General features: G+C 40.2%; 1 protein-coding gene and 1 pseudogene across 3 annotated transcripts in view; one reads left to right on the top strand and one right to left on the bottom strand.

Moving 5' to 3' along the window:
• The window catches only part of MARCHF6 (membrane associated ring-CH-type finger 6), a 75,930-nt gene that overhangs the window by 56,767 nt on the left and 721 nt on the right, over nucleotides 1-18,442 (bottom strand). The gene's annotated exons all lie outside the window — the stretch shown is intronic.
• Nucleotides 10-18,442, top strand: part of LOC309659087 (small ribosomal subunit protein uS8 pseudogene) — a 35,832-nt pseudogene continuing 17,399 nt past the window's right edge. The window contains exon 1 of the transcript XR_014268343.1: nucleotides 10-18,344. The product of XR_014268343.1 is annotated as a small ribosomal subunit protein uS8 pseudogene (transcript). The remainder of the gene's footprint in view (nucleotides 18,345-18,442) is intronic.

Below are 18,442 nucleotides of genomic sequence, written 5' to 3' on the forward strand. Positions count from 1 at the left end.
CTATTAACGAAAAAAAAATTGAATTATCTTTGGTTATAACTTTTAAAAAAATAATAGGCCACCAAAAACTAAAATATTGCATGTTAAAGCAAGACTCTATCACTAGGTAAAACATTAATCAACATCATGGAGAACTAAAAAGTGTGATCAGGATGATAATCTAGTATATCTGAAACTTAAAAATTTTCTTTTATGTAAAAAGGTCAATTGTTCCTTTGTATGAGAGCTCTGTAAATAAATCAAAATTGAAAATAACGGAAACCGTGGTTTTCTTTGAAACTGTACCTCCTCATAACCAACAGATTATAGATAGAAATATGCAAAATCACTTCACCATTCCTGTCCTAACAGTTTAAAGTCTAAAGTCCTAAGTCCGGTCCTAAGTTTAAACTTCACAAAAACACATCCACATCGAAACAGCAGAGCAGCCCTAGAGGGAGAGACAGACAGGAACAGACACACACACAATAGAGTGTGGAGGGGGCATCCCAAGACCACGAAGGCCAGAGAAAGGCGAGCCAGAGGCCACCTTAAGCAGAAACTACAGAAGCTCAGGGCTACGGGTTGGCCACCAAAGGGCAGCAGCTCTTCCTTCACTCCCTCCACCCCCGCCCCAAGTGATTCTCATGGCACTACTGTCAGTCTTGCCTGGGGTGGCGGGTGACATACAGATGGCCGAAAGCTACCCCTCAAGCTCGCTTGCTCGGTCCTTAACGCGGTCTTTCCGCAGGACCACCTACCGAAACCTGGTTGTGATTTTCATTTAGACCATCTTCTCGGTGATCCACCAAGACCAAATGCCAACCCCAAGTGGGCAATCTGAGGGGCAATGGGCAGTATGAACAAGGGGCAGGGACTTAATGCAAGCTTCTGATCTACTCTCTTACAGGGAATTCCTTATTAATGAGGAATAATTGCAACCCAGAGCCCAGCACTAATAGATTTAATAATGAATCCGCAGCACCCGCCAGACTGGGATACGCGCATGTTGAGAAGTGTGGCGCAGCTACGGCCCCTTAAGAGCATCACGGACTTGTGAACGCTCAACCCTGGGTGGCTAAGCAATATTTGTCGAAGTCAGGGACACCAGGCACTGGGGTAACCCAAGTGGTGGGCACACTAGTCTCCCCGGCTATCAGTAAGCCAGACAGATCGCTCCAGCAACACAGAAAGGCCGCGCACCACCACCCACTAAGAGCCATCAAAGCGCCAATCCTGTCTCTGATGGAGTCGCGTAGCGTTGTCCAGGTTGAGTCAAATTAAGCGCAGATCACACCACTGTGCCTTCACATTTCAGCTCTGGAACCAGACACTCCAGCTACCACCATCCGAAGGACTTTGGTTTCCCATAAGCTGCCAGCAATAAGCTACCGGCACATTACCGGAAATAACGAGGGCAGTCGGCATTGTTTATGGTCAGAACAACATGGAATCAGAATCTCTTCAAACCCCCCATTTTCACCTTCTTCCTTAAGTAATGAAAACATCCACGGCAAAAGCTTTCACTTTGGTCGGTCCTGCATCAATCTAAGACTGAGCTCTAGCGGTGCAGTACGAGCATCCCAGCCATCCCGTCTGATCGGCCTCCACAATCAACCTCCAACACAAACAAAATAGAACCACGCTCCCATTCCAGGATTTCCAGCAGCAGTGTGCAGGCAACTCGCGCCTGCTTTGAGTACTTCAATTTCTTCAAGTGCACACTTCAGCCCACAGAAACTCGACTAGGAGCCAGGAGGGCGCCGAGAAGCAGGGGGTAGGGATAGGAACGGAGGCTCCCCATCCACAAACCTGCGCGGCAAATCATACAGCATTTTAACTGCACCGAATTCAATACCCTGCCACTGAAGCTGGGGATTACCTCAGCTGCCGGTACCAGATTTGCCACACAATGAATCTGCCTTAAAGGATTTTAAGTGGACTCATTCCAATTACCGGACCTCGAAAGTGTCCAGTGTTGTTTTTCATCACTGCCTCCCCACCCTTGGGTCGTGAGTGGCAAATCTGCTACCTTCCTACGCTGGAGTAGTAGATTACCAGGCTTCTCTATGGAATCGAATCCGGATTTCCCATCACCCGAGTTCCCAGTCACGGTGGTTGCCATGGTACGCAAAACGACTCCTTAATAGGGCCACAGAACGTGCAATCCTGGTCATCTAGAATCATCAGAGCAGAGCCGCTGATGCCCACGAGCATGGATTAGTTCTAGAATTACCACAGTTCTGTAGGTAGGAGCCAAACAAGCACTCAAAGTCATTCTCAACATCAGGGTATCGAAGCCAGAAGCGCTTAGACGCCCGTGAATTAACTTTAGTGACAGGCAAGGGCTACTGCAGGATCAACCACTCAGGGTGGGTTTGAGTGCGAGTGTGAGGAGACAGGTGCAGTCATAGGGCAAAGTGGTTCCACCTCATCCTGTCTCCCCGGCCAGCTCTCAAGCAGCTGCGGGAGTAGAAAGTAGGGCGCAGTAGCCACAGCACGGCAAGGGGTGTCCCATAAGCAAGACACAGTGCAGGGGGAAGCAGCAAGAGACACCGCTGGGCTTACACGAACGAGGGTCACCACGAGGGTCGCCACGTCACCCTCCACCAACATGGTGGCTGGTCAGCCACCAGTTATACGGGGATGGACTGGGGTGGGGCAGGGACAGCCTTTGTGGGCACACCCCGGCTAGCGGGACGCAGGGACAAACACCGGAAACAGTATCAACACGGGTGTGAGTGGCTGATCGCCAGCCGGGCGCCTCCTAGACAGGGACCAGCCCCACAAGGTGACCTGTGTGGCGCAGGGAGCCGCGGCAAGGACGTCACAGCAGGAGACTGAGGGATGTGCCCACCTGCAGGAGGCACCATGTCTCCCCACACTCCCACAGCACGACCGCGAGGGGCGGGTGGGGTTGAGTGGGGTGGGACTGGAGAGACAGCACCTCCACTAGCAGGACAGAGAAACACGTGAATACGACCAGACACCGATCTTCAGTAGACTCCATCCTTCTGAAGGATGAACCAATAAACAGAAAACTAAGCAAACACAACAAATCTAAATCAAGGCCCGGAGCTCTGCTCGACAGTCTAAAGTACAGGACTGGACTCACCTTGCCCTGCAAGGTCAAAACTATTTTTGCCGTAACACTAAGAGTGTTTTACTCTCATTGTCTTGCCATTGTACAGTGGAGTTTTCCAGAGGCTACATGAGACACCTGTTTGAATGCAACTGCCTCCCATTAAACCAGACATTTAAAAGGTACGTAAATATAAAACAAATCCACTCTTCTCACCAGTATTTTGGATTTAGAATATATAGTTATTTTCATTAAAAGAATTTTATATTAACACATAATGGGTGTGTTAAACGAATAAATATTTCTAAATTTTTTTATTCTCTTATACGGCAAATAAAAGCTCTTCTGAATCTTTTAGAAGAATTTACAGGGATCCTGAGACCAAAAAAGTTTGAGAACCACTGCTCTATCGTAGTGGTATGTTTAGGTATGCTGATAGATAGATAGACATAGATTTTGCTCATGGAACATCTGAAAAAAATCAGAGAATAACTATGGCTCTCTCAAAATACACATATGCATAAAATTATCATTATTGTATCAGGGACTTCACAAGCTCCACTGATTATATAAGAACAAGGAAAGGGAAGGGAACATTAGACTTCTGAATCACTTTGTTTTAGAACCATAGAAATCGTTTACATAATAAGAAAAGTGGAAATCATATAATAATCCAAATGCAAAATAAACCAAAAACAAATCAAACAAATAAAACCTGTGTATATCAAGCTTAATCACAGAAAATAATTACTTTAGACTTTAAAACATGATCATATATCCCCAAGTAGGCTATATCCAAAGACAAAAGGAACTATAAAGAAATCCTAAAGAGAATTCAATAATCATCATGTTAATAGTAATAACATTGATAGTTACTTTAAAACTTGGAGGATAAAGACAATAAGTATGATACTGGTACTGCGGTTATTTGTTTTAAAAAAATTATCTCTTAGAATACGTAAGTATTCATGGATGAAAAGATATCGTATCTGGGATTTCCTTTAAAACAATCCAGCAGACGTGTGGGGAGGCAAGAGGGAAAGGGTTGAGATAAAAGAATTATCAACCATATGCTTGTATCTGTTGAATCTAGATGCTGGTTATACGGAAGTTTATTACATTAATCTATTTGTGAGTTTGAAATTTTGTATAATGAAACTTTAAAAAAAACAATCAAAGGTTAACATGCAATTTGTAAATATAATAGCTGAACTTTACTAACACTACCAAGTCCTATCTGTCTATCTATCTATCTATTTATTTATGGCTGCGTTGGGTCTTCGTTGCTGCACGCCGTCTTTCTCTAGCTGCGGCGAGTGGGGGCTACTCTTCATTGCGGTGCGCGGGCTTCTCACTGCGGTGGCTTCTCTTGCTGTGGAGCACGGGCTCTAGAGCGCAGCCTCAGTAGTTGTGGCGCACGGGCTTAGTTGCTCGGCGGCATATGGGATCTTCCCAGACCAGGGCTCGAACCTGTGTCCCCTGCACTGGCAGGCGGATTCTTAACCACTGCGCCACCAGGGAAGCCCACCAAGTCCAATTTTATCAGTGAAGTTCTTTAGCAGGAGGTCTTTGCATGTGGTTTATTTAACATACACACACAAATGTGAAAACTCATGTTAGCAATTTTCCTATTTCACTGACCATGTTTTTTAAAATGTGTTAAAACTTTCACTGGCTATTATCTTCATCAGGGAAAGAAGGCAAAATAAAATCTAAATAATCTGTCTCAACATTCCTAAAAGCCTAGTACTATGCAACCAACAACCCATTTCTAACTTAAAACCATTTCATCTAAATGACTCTAATACAGAATTTGGTCCAAGAAACAACATCACAAATCTCTTTTGCAGTACTGACTCTTGTTTTTCCCCACATGATGAAGTTGTGACTGAGTTTTGCTCAAGAGTACTTTATGAATAAATATTTCCCTAAATGGAAAGGCAAAGATTGTTGCTATAAATCAACCAGAATGGCGATAAGCCTCAGCTATAAAACTCTTCAAGGCAAACACTTAGCTGTTTAGCAGGCCCCGAGCCACACCTGATTCGCAGTGGCTTACCCACCCCTTATCAGGGAAATGAAGGCCAGGAAAAGCTACCTAAGAGATAGGCTGCAGCTGCCATTGCTCTATATCCTCAACTCAATTTCCTTACCTAGTCCGTGTGCACGGAGTAGAAGCAATGAAAGGTTCTTCCCTGCCAATCTATATTCCAGGAGAAAAATCTGACACAAGGCACAGGTATATAAAGGTCATAGTTAAACATTCATTCTGGAAGAATACGTAAGAAACTATTAACAGTTGCTACTTTGGGGGGATCAGGGTTGGGGGAAATAAGTTCTTTCCTTATTTTATAAGTGTATGTTGCCTATAGCACAGGTGTGCCTCGGCATCCATGGATGGATTGCTTCCAAGAGCCCCCATGTATCCCAAAACTCCAGGGCACTCAAGTCCCATAGTTGGCCCTCCACATCTGCAGGTTCTGTCCACATCCACGGATTCAAGCAAATTCAGATGAAAATTCTGATCTGCAGTTGGTTGAATTTACAGATGTGACACCCACGAATGGGGCGGGGGCCAACACCATATAAGTACTGGAAAAAAATCCACATATAAGTGGACCCAAGTAGCTCAAACCAGTGTTGTTCAAGTATCAACTGTATATATTTGTGTAGTATTTTGCTAGTATCTTACTTAAAATTAATAGTTCCCTATATACTTATGTCCAAAAGCATGTACAAGAATGTTCATAGCAGCTCTATTCGTAATAATGCCTCCAAAATGGAAACTACCCAAATTGCCTACATTTGGCAAATAAATTTGGATAAATTTTGGTATATTCATATAATTTAATGTAATACTTCATGGCAAAAAGAATAAACCAACCAAAACCACAAACCACAATTTGGATTTATCTCACAAAATGATGTTGAGTGATAAAGAACCCCAGACACAAAGAGCACCTACTCCTATACAATTCCACATGTAAAAAAATTCAAAAACATGTAAAACACATATCATCTAGAAAATAAGGATAAAGGTTCGCTCTAGAGAAAGGCAGCAATAAAGACAAGAAAACGAATGAAGATTCTAGATGAAGATGAAATAGTAGTTTTCTGCCTACTCCTCCTGCCAAGGACAGCTAAAAACCCAGGATATCATATACAAAACAAACATAAGAAAACTCAAAAAGGTGAAGAGAAGGCAGATCATCAGCAAAAGAAGCTGGGACGCCAAGGAACCACAAGGCAGTGAGTTCTCTGGATTTGTGTTCTGCCTCAAGTATCCTGGACTGGAGCCTGAGGTGGAGAAGCTGGCAAGCTAGAAACACCAATAAGAACAGACAAAAAAATTCCCCCCAAAGCTTGCTCTCTCTAGCCAAAGGACCAGGAAAGGGCAACTCAGCAAGACAGAAAACTTTATAGACAGTAACTGCTGCTGTACCCCAGCCAAACAGTACAAGAAAAAAATTCGACCCTACCACCACCTCTGACAGTCAAGAACAAGTGGGGAGTAGATTTAAGATTAGCAAACTCTATTTCTAATCCTAGCCCAACTATATTATCAAGCAAGTTAATGAGGAAATGAGGATTTAAAACCTAACCCCCAATTCCAAAAGACAACTTTTTGACTTTATCATACACACCCTGGTTATGTGATCAAGTTTTCTTGAATGTTTTATTTTTTCATAATTTAATGTCAATATCCTACATATATCTACCGCTCCAAATTTATAATTTTCTTCCTTTTGAACAGTAGATTTGCTCCCTCTAATGAAACACATTACTGAAATATAAGGGTAAAAATAACTAGTACAACAGCTAATTTTAAGAAGTAGTTTTATTACTAGTGAAGCTGGATATTTCCACATTTTGCCACGTTCTCTTTGTGAACTAACTATCTATTCAAATTCTTCGTCCAGCTTACTAATTAGGGTCTTAACAATAAGAAGAGTCCAAAAAAATTCAGCAAAGGATTTGAACAGATACTTCAGCAAAGAAGGTCTACAAATGAAAACAATGCTGACTCATTAAGGAATGCAAATTAAAAACACAGTTAAGATGCTAATGACTGTACAACAATGTGCTTATATTTAATGCCACTGAATTAGACACTTAAAGATGGTTAGAATAGTAAATTTTGTTACGTATTTTTTACATTAACAACAAAGTTTAAACCACAGTAAGATTACCACTACATACCTATTAAAATAAAAATAAAAACATATATACTCTTACCATACATCCAGCAATCCAATTCCTAGGTATTTAACCTAGTAAAATGAAAACTTATGTTTGCACAAAAACCTATGTGAATTTCATTCATAATTCTCCCAGACTGGAAACAACCAACCCAAGCATTCCACAACTGGGGAATGGATAACTGTGGCACATCCCTACAACAGAATACTACTCAGCAATAAAAAGGAGCAAACTGCTGATACAGGCGACAATGTGACTACATCTTAAATGCATTATGTTAAGCTGAAAGAAGCCAGACTCAAACAGCTACATACTGTTTAATTCCACTTATGACATTCTGGAAAAGACAAAACTATACAGACAAAAACAGATCAGTGGTTGCCAGGGTCTGGGGGTGGAGCTGACCATAAAAAGACAGGAAGTTATTTTGGGGTGTGAAAGAACTATATCTTGATTGTGGTGGCTACATGACTATCTGCATTTGTCAAAAACTCACAGACATTAAATAACGAAAACTTTAAATACACTTTAATTTTAATAAAATCAGTTTTCTACAGTACTGGTGTCTAAACAGATGTAGGAAAAAAGAACAAATGAGAAAAGGTAACGACATGAAAAAAAATTAGTTCCCTCTCTAAAATGTGTTCTAATGAAGTTGTAGATTGAAATGTATCCCAATGAGCACATTTATTTCATCTGACCAGGTAGGAATTAATGTTGCTAGGGACCGTGGAAATCATCAGCATTGGTCATCAAATATTTTTGGCATTCTACTTTCTGGGTATGTGGCAGTACTGCACTCCCCTGTCACCTCTGAAATGATACCTGAACATGTGACTTGCTTTAGTCAATGAAATATGAGTTATAGTGATGTGCATCACTTCTGCATAGAAGTCTTTGGGCACCAATGAACACAATCCATCACACTGCATTTTCTTGCCTCAACGACTGTGGAATCATGTGCTAAGCCATGGTCTCCAATCTAGATCTCCAAGTGACCAGCATTATTAGCAGGAGGATCTCTCCCCAGCCACACTGGACGTGATGTCAGTGAGAAACTTAACGCAACCCTCTGTTGCTCAGGTTTGGGGGAAGTTTGTGACTAAGACATAAATCAGTCCATCCTGTTTTATAAAGGATCTTAGCTGCTTCACAAAACTAAAACTAAAACAAGCACAACCACCACCAACACAGAAAGTCAAAGAAAACTCTTTTCACCATCTTTCCGTGCTACCGCAATGGTGTGCATGAATGACCTGGCTGATGCTCTCAAGAGCATTAACAATGCTGAAAAGAGAGACAAATGCCAGGTTCTTGCCAGGCCATGCTCCAAAATCATCTGGTTTCTAACTGTAATGATGAAGCATGCTTACATTGGCAAATTTCAAATCACAGATGATCACAGAGCTGGGAAAATTATTGTGAACCTCACAGGCAAGTTAAACAAGCATGGAGTGATCAGGCCCAGATTTGAAGTGCAACTCAAAAATCTAGAAAAATGTCAAAATAACCTACTTCCATTCTGCTAGCTTGGTTTCACTGTACTGACAACCTCAGCTGGCATGAGGACCATGAAGAAACAAGACAAAAACACATAGGAGAGAAATCCTGGAATTTTTTTCCTAGGAGTATGTAACAATGTGCAAATAAAATGCCTCAATGGGGAAAAGGGGGGGGGGGGAGGAGTGAAAGAAAAAATTATCTATTTTGTTTACTAGGATCACTCCCACCACCCAAAACCTCAAGAGAATAAAGGCCAAGGGTACAAAAGGAGAGTGCAGTCTACAAAAGGTGCAGCCTGAGGCCCTTCACTAAAAATGAAATAATGTTCTGTGGTGGAGTAAGGCTCCACCAAGTTAACATGCAGTAAAATTACAAATCTTGCTCAGGCCGAAGTAAAATCAATGCACTCTGCTGGTTATGAATGCAAACTTACCTAGAACAATAAAACAAAGCTCTTCCTGGTTTTAAAGGGCAAATTTCTTCTGTTAAATCCTATGGCAACTTTTGTTGCTTTATTTGAATACTTAATATCTTCACAAAGCATACCTTTTAGAAGTTCCTAGCACAGAACCTAGCTCAGTAAAGTTTTTTTTGAACAAAACCTTCAAGTCCTTAGTGACTGAATATGGAGACAGCCCATGAGATGAAAGGGAGGGGGAACACCCAATAGTGTGCGAGGTTATCAAGTTGGTGCCAGCTGTGGAAGTCAACACCCATTCAAGGCTAGCCCAACCCATTAGTTTTTTTAGCCAACAATCCAAACATATTCTAAGTATCTACTATGAGAAAAAATGCAAGACAACTCTTAAAGTTTTGGGTACATCTTAACTCTTAAGCCATTCTCTACCCTGAAAGTTCTTTCACGTAAGATTTCAAAATGTTTCCACTTTCCTTCTGGTGATAAACTAGTGATAATTTAATAAACAAAGGGTTTAATACTTTTTTAGAACAGATTACATTTACAGAAAATATAAGGAGACAGGACAATGCTCCCCCGTACACAGTACCCAGTATCCCCTCTTATTAGCATCCTACATTAGGATGGTAGTTCTATTACACTTAATGAACCCATATTGACACATTATCGTTAACTAAAGTCAACAGTTTATTCAGATTTCCTTGATCTTTACCTAACGTCATTTTCTATCCCAGAATCCACATTACATTTAATTGTCATGTCTCCTTAGGCGTCTCTTGGCTCTGGCAGTTTCTCACACTTCCCTTGTTTTTGATGACTTAGATTTTTTTTAAACTAATTAATTTATTTTTTGTGTGCATTGCATCTTCGTTGCTGCACGCGGGCTTTCTCTAGTTGCGGTGAGCACGGGTTACTCTTTGTTGCGGTGTGCAGGCTTCTCAGTGTGGTGGTTTATCTTTGTTGCAGAGCACGGGCTCTAGGCGCACAGGCTTCAGTAGTTGTGGCACGCGGGCTCAGTAGTTGTGGCTCACAGGCTCTAGAGCGCAGGCTCAGTAGTTGTGGCGCACAGGCTTAGTTGCTCCACGGCATGTGGGATCCTTCCAGACCAGGGCTCGAACCCCTGTCCCCTGCATTGGCAGGCAGATTCTTAACAACTGCACCATCAGGGAAGTCCCCAGAATTGGTCTGATGTTTTTGCTCATGATTAGAGTGGGGCTGTGGGTTCTGGGGAGGAAAATCACATAGGCAAAGTGCCATCTCATCACAGAATATGAACGGTACATTATCAACACGATTTTTATGACTGTTAATGTTGACCTTGATTCACCTGGTTGTAGTAACAAAGGATTTTTAATAGCTAATTATCAACAAAAATTTTATAATTAGTAGCTACGATTACAGTAAACAAATATTAAAAATACATTAAAAAACAGTATTCAAAATATCTGTGGATAACCTATATAGCTAAAACCAGAAGTGTGACTACATAAATTGTGGTACATTCACTACACGAATGTCTATAGCCCCTTAAAAATAGCAGTTATATGACAATATGGAAGTATGCATAATGTTAAGTAAACAAAGCAGGAATAAAAAAATGAATACACACTGTTCTTACAACTAGGGAAAAAACCCAAAACGGCCTAAAAGAGAAAATACAAAAAAATGAGAGCCATTATATTGGTTAGATGAGAACACGGGTGATTTTCTTGCCATTTTCCCGGTGTCTACTGTTTCATTGCTACTTCTACAATTACAAGAAAAAGAAATTTTTAACTGCTAAAATTCTGTGGAAAAACACTTCCTTTTTGACTGTGAAAGTATACCTATTTTTTTAAAATGTGGATTTGGTAATTAGGCCTTGAAAGCATACATTTAAATTCCAATTCTCCATATATCCCAAAGCTTAGTTATTTCTTATCTCTCCAGATTACTGATCATTACAAAACTAACATTCACCTATACTATTGCTCCTGGAAGCCTGAAAACTACATCTGCCTTGCTGACTAGGCTTGAGTTACATGCTGTCAATGAGAAGCTCTTCTGTGGGATCATAAGATGGAGGGAAGGAGTAAAGCCATTTCCTACTTCTGGCTCTAAAAACAGCAGTGGCAGCTAACTGCAGGTACTGTGGACTCCTGCAGTAGTTACAGAGTTCGTGGTAAGGATTTTGCCAGCAGTGGACAAATGCAAATTCAGCAGCACAGGCAATAACTCCCAAGTTTTAGCAGGAGTGTGCCAAGTATCAATGTATTGAATATTTCCTCTCAGCTCCAAATTTATCCTTCAGTACCACCTGTTCAGTGATAAGAAACTGGACTCTTTTAAACAGTTTTTAAAAATAAATTTGTCGGTAGAGGGTGCTGGAGGAACAACACAGGAGGACTGGAGCACTCCTTGCTCCCGCTGCACTGTCAGGTTTGCTTTAGTAACCAACTTCTCACAGCCCTACTGATATCAGCTCAACACACTCCAGGCCTTGCGCCCACAGTGGTACCCTAACTCTGTCTGCATGCCTCCCCATCAACCTTGAGTCTCCTGCATGCACCCTGGAGGGTTGTTTCCTGCTCGCCCAGAAACTGTGGACTAGCTCTGGCTTGGACAACTCCATACTCCTCCAATGAGGTCTGAACCACAGCTGTGAGGAGGGGCCCTCACCCCTCCCCAGTCTGTCCCTACTTGGACATTTTCCCTCAGGCCCAGGGTACCTTTTACCGTGGTCCTTACATCTTTATAATTATTCTCTTATCATAGGTTAATAATTCTTTCAACTTTCTCTAGTTAAGTTACTGTGTTTTCTGCCTCCTCACTGGATCCAAAGTGCAAAGGAAAAAGAAGATTTAAAGAAGAACCAAGTGGAAATTGTAGAAGTGAAAAATACAGAGAGTGTGGACTCACTCCTGGACTCAGGCTCAACAGCAGTGGTTGTCTCAAGAAAAAGCACTTGTATTATTCTTTGGAGTTACCAGCTGAACTGCTTCCCCACCTCCACCTCCCACGAAACACCATTTTTACTATAAAAAAAACAAAACAAAACAACAACAAAATGACAATTATTCAGACAGATTTGGGTATTCGGCAGGCATTGTGTCACAAAAGAATGAAGGGAGCCTAAGAACCAAGGAAAACACTGACAATATTTGCTGCCAATGACAAAAATAAAACTTCCAAGCAAATATTAGGATTTTAGAAAACCTATTTCCACCACAATAAGAACGACAGCTTCTCCAATACCTAAAGCCCTTCTGAGATAAATGGTGACGTTAATGAATGTGACTTTTATGTTACACAGGAAAATGTGTCAAGCTTTGGAAGATCTGCATAACTTGATCCAACAGCTACCAAATGATTAATACATGAGGTTACAAAGCCATGCATGAGTGAAAAACAATGGATTTTTAAAAAGTTTTACTGAGGAATAACGGACAGCCAATAAAATACGCTTACTTAGAGGATATGACTTGATAACACTTGACACTGGTAAAACTGTCACCACAATCAAGATAATGAACATATCCATCACCACCAAAATTAACTCATGCTCCTTTGTAATCCAGCTTCATCTCATCCTTCTCTCACCCATCTTGTTCCCTCCCAACTAACTGTTCTCCACAGCACGTATAACCATCTAGTCATGCCATATAATTTATTACATGTTTATTTTCTGTCCTCCCCTGCTCCTCTACCAAGCCAAAAACAAGAACATAGGCTCTATGAAAGAAGGGATTTTGTCTATTTTGTTACCAGCCTAGCCCAAGTGCATAAAATAGTGCCTGGCTCGTAACAGGTGCTCAATAAACACTTGTCAAATAAGTGCATGTATGCTTGCCCATAAGCATGCCAAAGCAGTGAAAGTTGATCTGTGGCAAGAAGAATGAAGCAGGCATTACTGGAAGCAGAGGTGAAGGACCATGTGGTTCTAGAAAGACAGTAACTAGCTGTCTGGTTCTGACAATTTCCTATCCTTTTAACCCATTACTTCCAAATCTAAGTCACCTCAAGGTTTTACCATAATAGATACAGAACATGATCAATTATGATAAAGTTCAGCTTCATCCCTTCCCAATGAATATAATTCATAAAGCATAAAAAACAATTGTTTTGGCAGTCCATAAAAATAGGCTGATGAGATTTTATATTACACTCTGCTAGTGTGAGCAGTAATTTAGAAAAATGAAAAAGAAAAACGTCAGCTCTATATATCACTGGGCTGAACTGAGAGCACACTACTATGGCAAGACGTTTAATGTCTTTATGAGAGTTTCATACATCAATACTTGCCACATTTATTCCAATGTTGCAGTGCTTTTACTTTTAAAATATGTATATCCTTGAGCAAAGAACAGATTTTTTTTTTGAAACTGAAAAATATCAGTGCTTTGCAGGATCAGACTCCTAATCGATAAAATGAGGAAGATCTAAGATCTCCTCAAGCTCTGAAGTTCAAATATTTGATGATAGAGAGCAGTTTACCTAACAGAACTTCTTTCAAAATAGGAGTCAATCCTCTTACACCCTGCCCCTGCCCTACCAACTAAGTTTACCTAATATTCTAAATGCTTTGTTGTCATTTCAACAACTTTTCATTTCACCTTAACTAGGAGTAGATTCTGTCTCAAGAAACCACTTTCTTTGCTCAACCATAAAAAGCAACTCCTCATCTGTTAAAATTTTATCATGAGATTACAGAATTCAGTCACATCTTCAGGCTCCACTTCTAATTCTATTTTTCTTGCTATTTGCACCACACCTGCAGTTACTTCCTCCACGGAAGTCCTGAACCCCTCAAAATCATCCATGAGGGTTGGAATCAACTTCTTCCAAACCCCTATTAGTGTTGATATTTTTGTCTCTTCCCATGAATCACAAATGTTCTTTTTTTAAATTTTATTTTTTTTTATTGAAGTACAGTTGATTTACAATGTTGTGTTAGAATCACAAATGTTCTTTTTTTTTTTAAGAAACTGATATTCTTTTTTAACTTTTTTATTATTTATTTATTTATTTTTGGCTGTGTTGGGTCTTCGTTTCTGTGTGAGGACTTTCTCTAGTTGTGGCGAGCGGGGGCCACTCTTCATCGCAGTGCGCGGGTCTCTCACTATCGCGGCCTCTCTTGTTGCGGAGCACAGGCTCCGGACGCACAGGCTCAGTAATTGTGGCTCACGGGCCTAGTTGATCCGCGGCATGGGGGATCTTCCCAGACCAGGGCTCGAACCCGTGTCCCCTGCATTGGCAGGCAGATTCTCAACCACTACGCCACCAGGGAAGCCCCCACAAATGTTCTTAATGGCATCTAGCATAGTGAATCCTTTCCAGAATGTTTTCAATTTACTTTGTCCAGATCCATCAGAGGAATCATTATCTATGGCAGCTATAGCCTTATGAAATGTATTTCCTAAATAATAAGACTTGAAAGTTGAAATTACTTCCTGATCCATGGGCTACAGAATGGGTGTTGCGTTTGCAGGCATGAAAACAACACTCATATTGTTGTACATCTCCATCAGAGCTCTTGGGTGACCAGGTACATTGTCAATAAGCGATATTTTGAAAGGAACCTTCTTTTTTTCTGAGCAGTAGGTCTCAACAGTGGGTTTAAGATATTCAGTAAACCATGTTGTAAACAGATGTGCTGTCATCTAGCCTTTGTTGTTCCATCTACAGAACACAGGCAGAGTAGATTAAGCATAATTCTTAAGCGCCCTAGGATTTTTGGAATGGTAAATGAGCAATGGCTTCAGCTTCAAGTCACCAGCTACATTAGCCCCAGCAAGAATCAGCCTGTCCTTTGAAGCTCTGAAGCCAGGCATTGACGTCTCCCCTCTAGCTATGAAAGTCCTAGGTGGCATCTGCTTCAAATATAAGGTTGTTTCATCTACACTGAAAATCTGTTTTTCAGTGTGACCACCTTCAAGAATTATCTCAGCTGGATCTTCTGGAAAACTTGCTGCAGCTTCTACGTCAGTACTTGCTGCTTCACTTTGCACTTTGGTGTTATGGAGACAACTTCTTTCCTTAAACCTCATGAACCAAACTCTGCTAGCTTTAAACTTTTCTTCTGCAGCTTCCTCAACTTTCTCAGCCTTCACAGAATTGAAGAGAGTTAGAGCCTTGCTCTAGATTAGGCTCTGGCTTGAGGGACTGTTGTGGCTGCTTTGATCTTCTCTCCAGACAACTAAAACTTTCTCTACATAAGCAATATGGATGTTTCTTATCATCCATGTGTTCACTGCAGGAACACTTTTAACTTTCTTCAAGAACTTTTCCTTTACATTCACAACTTGGCTAACTGGTACAAGAGGCCTAGCTTTCAGCCTATCTCGGATTTCAACATGCTTTCCTCACTAATCTTACCTATCTCTAACTTTTGATTTAAAGTGAGAGACATGTGACTCTTCCTTTCACTTGAATACTTAGAGATCATTACAGAGTTATTAATGGCCTAATTTCAATATTGTTGGGCCTCAGGGAATAGGGAGGCCCCAAGGAGAAAAAAAGAAACGGGAACAGCAGTTGGTGGAGCAGTGAGAATACACACATTTACCTATTAAGTTCACTGTCTTTGTGGGCACAGTTCATGGTGTCCCAAAACAATTACAACAGTAAATCATAGATCACCATAACAAATATAATAATGATGAAAAAATTTGAAATATTTGAAAGAATTACTAAGATGTGACACAGAGACATGAAGTGGGCAAATGCTTCAGGAAAAATGGCACGTATAGACTTAATGCAGGGTTGCCACAAACTCTCAATTTGTAAAAAAAATTAATATCTGCAAAGCTCAATAAAGTGAACACAATAAAACAAGGCATGGCTGTATTATAAGAATGGATTATAAAACTGTTGATTTTACAAAAATAAAACTTAATACACTGAACACTTTAGAGATCTTTAATACCTAGCAAACACATAATATGAAGGGTCAAAATCCATCTGGCAAACAACCCATTTTCTAATAGAATTCAGTCTTGTTTACTACAAATATGAAACATTCTGAGCATTATAACATCATATATGGTACCATGAGAAGGAAAGCAACATGCAACTTTTAAAAGAGATGGAAGAGCTTAACAATCTCTTTGCAGGTTGGTATTTCAGATTTCTGTTTGCTCAGATTAACATATTAAAAAACAGATAAGTGAAGAACATCAACAGTGTTTTTAACGAGTGATAAAATTTAAAGATTTAAAAAATTTTTATTTTCTTTATGTTTAGCCATATTTTCCAAGTCTCCTACCAAAAACAAAAAAAATGTTTCTTTTATAATCAAATAAAAACCCAATTGCATTTTTTTAATTTAAGAAATAACCTGTAATAACTCATTCAGCAAACAGAAGTTGTTTCCAAGCTTTTTGGTGTCTTCACTTTGTCATTTTTATCCTGAAATCTTCTGTAATCCTCCTTTTCCTTCCAGCATTTTTTCAAGTTAAATTTACACTAACTTTGAAAATTTCAGAAGACTTCCAATTTGGAATGATGCAAAATTAGGCATGAGCAGTATTAAGATTCACTTTCATTTCATGACTAACAGTGTCATAAAACAAATGCAAAGTAAAGCTTTGTCAAATTATGTAGATAATTCATCTTATAAAGGGAGTGACAAAAATACAGTCATCTCAACACTGGACACTGGGTATCCACTTATAAATTTAACCACGGAGTCTGTCAAGACCTGAGTTGGAATCTTGCCTCTGACATCTGTTACCTGTATGGACCTTGGGCAAGTTACTTAATCATACTAACCCTCAGTTTCCTCATCTGTAAAAAGGGAATGGTGCCTACCTAAAAGTCTTAAGAGCGTTAAATGAGATGTGTATAAAATGTTTAGTGAAGTACATGCCATTCATCAAGTCCTCAGTAAATGTCAGTTATTTCAATAGAGAACAGTGTTCAAGTCAGTAGATAACTATCATTTGTACTTCACCCCGACTGAGGGGGGTGGGCAGTGCATTAGAAGCACTCGGAAAATATTTCTTTCATGATTCCACCTTTGCGATTCTGCAATTCCTGAATCACCACTATCATACGGTAAGTGTATGCAAGTACTAAGTGCTTAAGCTCAAAGAATGGGAATTTAATAAAACATGCCAGTATATATCAATTGATAAATCAATAAACACATTCATTACTAGAGTGAGTCATTAAAATTTGAATCCAAAAGGATGTATGGATGTAGATGGAAATTTACACACTAGGACCACCTGTCAAAAGAAAGTAATTCCTAACCTCCTCAGCAGTTTCACTTTACTATTTTTTCCAAAGGAGTCTCCTGTGGTGATTACCTTTCACTCACGGCATATAATAAAAACAACTCAGGCATAATGAAAGGAAAACTGTGTAATCAGGATACCTAGGTTCAAATCTTTCTCTTACTAGGGTGTGAAACTTGGACAAACTATTAAAATAACTAACTTCCACACCTATAAAAGATAATAATACCTACCTACTCCATAGGGATCTTAGATCAAATGTGAAGGCATGTAACTATGCTTTGTAAACTGTCAAGTATAACATGCAAATATCATTACAGTTGAGGTTTTCCTATCGAAAGACTTCTTTAAAAAAAATGATAAATTGATCCCCTCCACGCATCACATATACAGACAACATCAAACTTTTCATCACCCATTACTGCACACCACGACAGTCCCTAACGATCTTCATTTAAAATCATCAAAATCGCAACCCGTAAGGTTGCAAGACGCTTATATCCCCACATAATAAACCCAAAGCATAAATGTATCTTCACCGATAACCGCAACAACAGGAAAGCGATTAGGAATTTCCTCTACAGACTCACGAAATTATTCGATAAACTCTAAAAAGATAAAACTGCTTAAAAATAACCTAACTACCTTCTACGGATTAGCAAATGCGTTTCACTAGTCACAGATGTTCAGTCATGTCTTCACTTCTGTATTCAGTTCACAAGAGTCAGCTTGTTCCAGAACAGCCACATCCAAAACACACGCACTCACAAAGCAAAACACACACACAAAACTCTGCTTATTGGTGCCAGAGACTAAGCACAAAATAAACTACACCGAAACAAAGAGCCTTCCTGCTTCGAATAACCTCGGTGGCCCTGCCTCTGCCTCGCTTAGTAAACAAACTACTGGGGCCACGCAAGCAGAGGGCAAGGTTTTTAAATACGAGGTCAGTTCACTCCACCAGGCCGTCACCTGGCGGGGTATTTTTCGCGAAGTTTCAGTCAACAAAGAAGTTTTATCGTGAAAGGGTCGGGCCCGGAGAGC

The sequence above is a fragment of the Balaenoptera physalus genome, assembly GCF_965194825.1.
Source record: "Balaenoptera physalus genome assembly, chromosome: 3".
Taxonomy (NCBI): domain Eukaryota; kingdom Metazoa; phylum Chordata; class Mammalia; order Artiodactyla; family Balaenopteridae; genus Balaenoptera; species Balaenoptera physalus.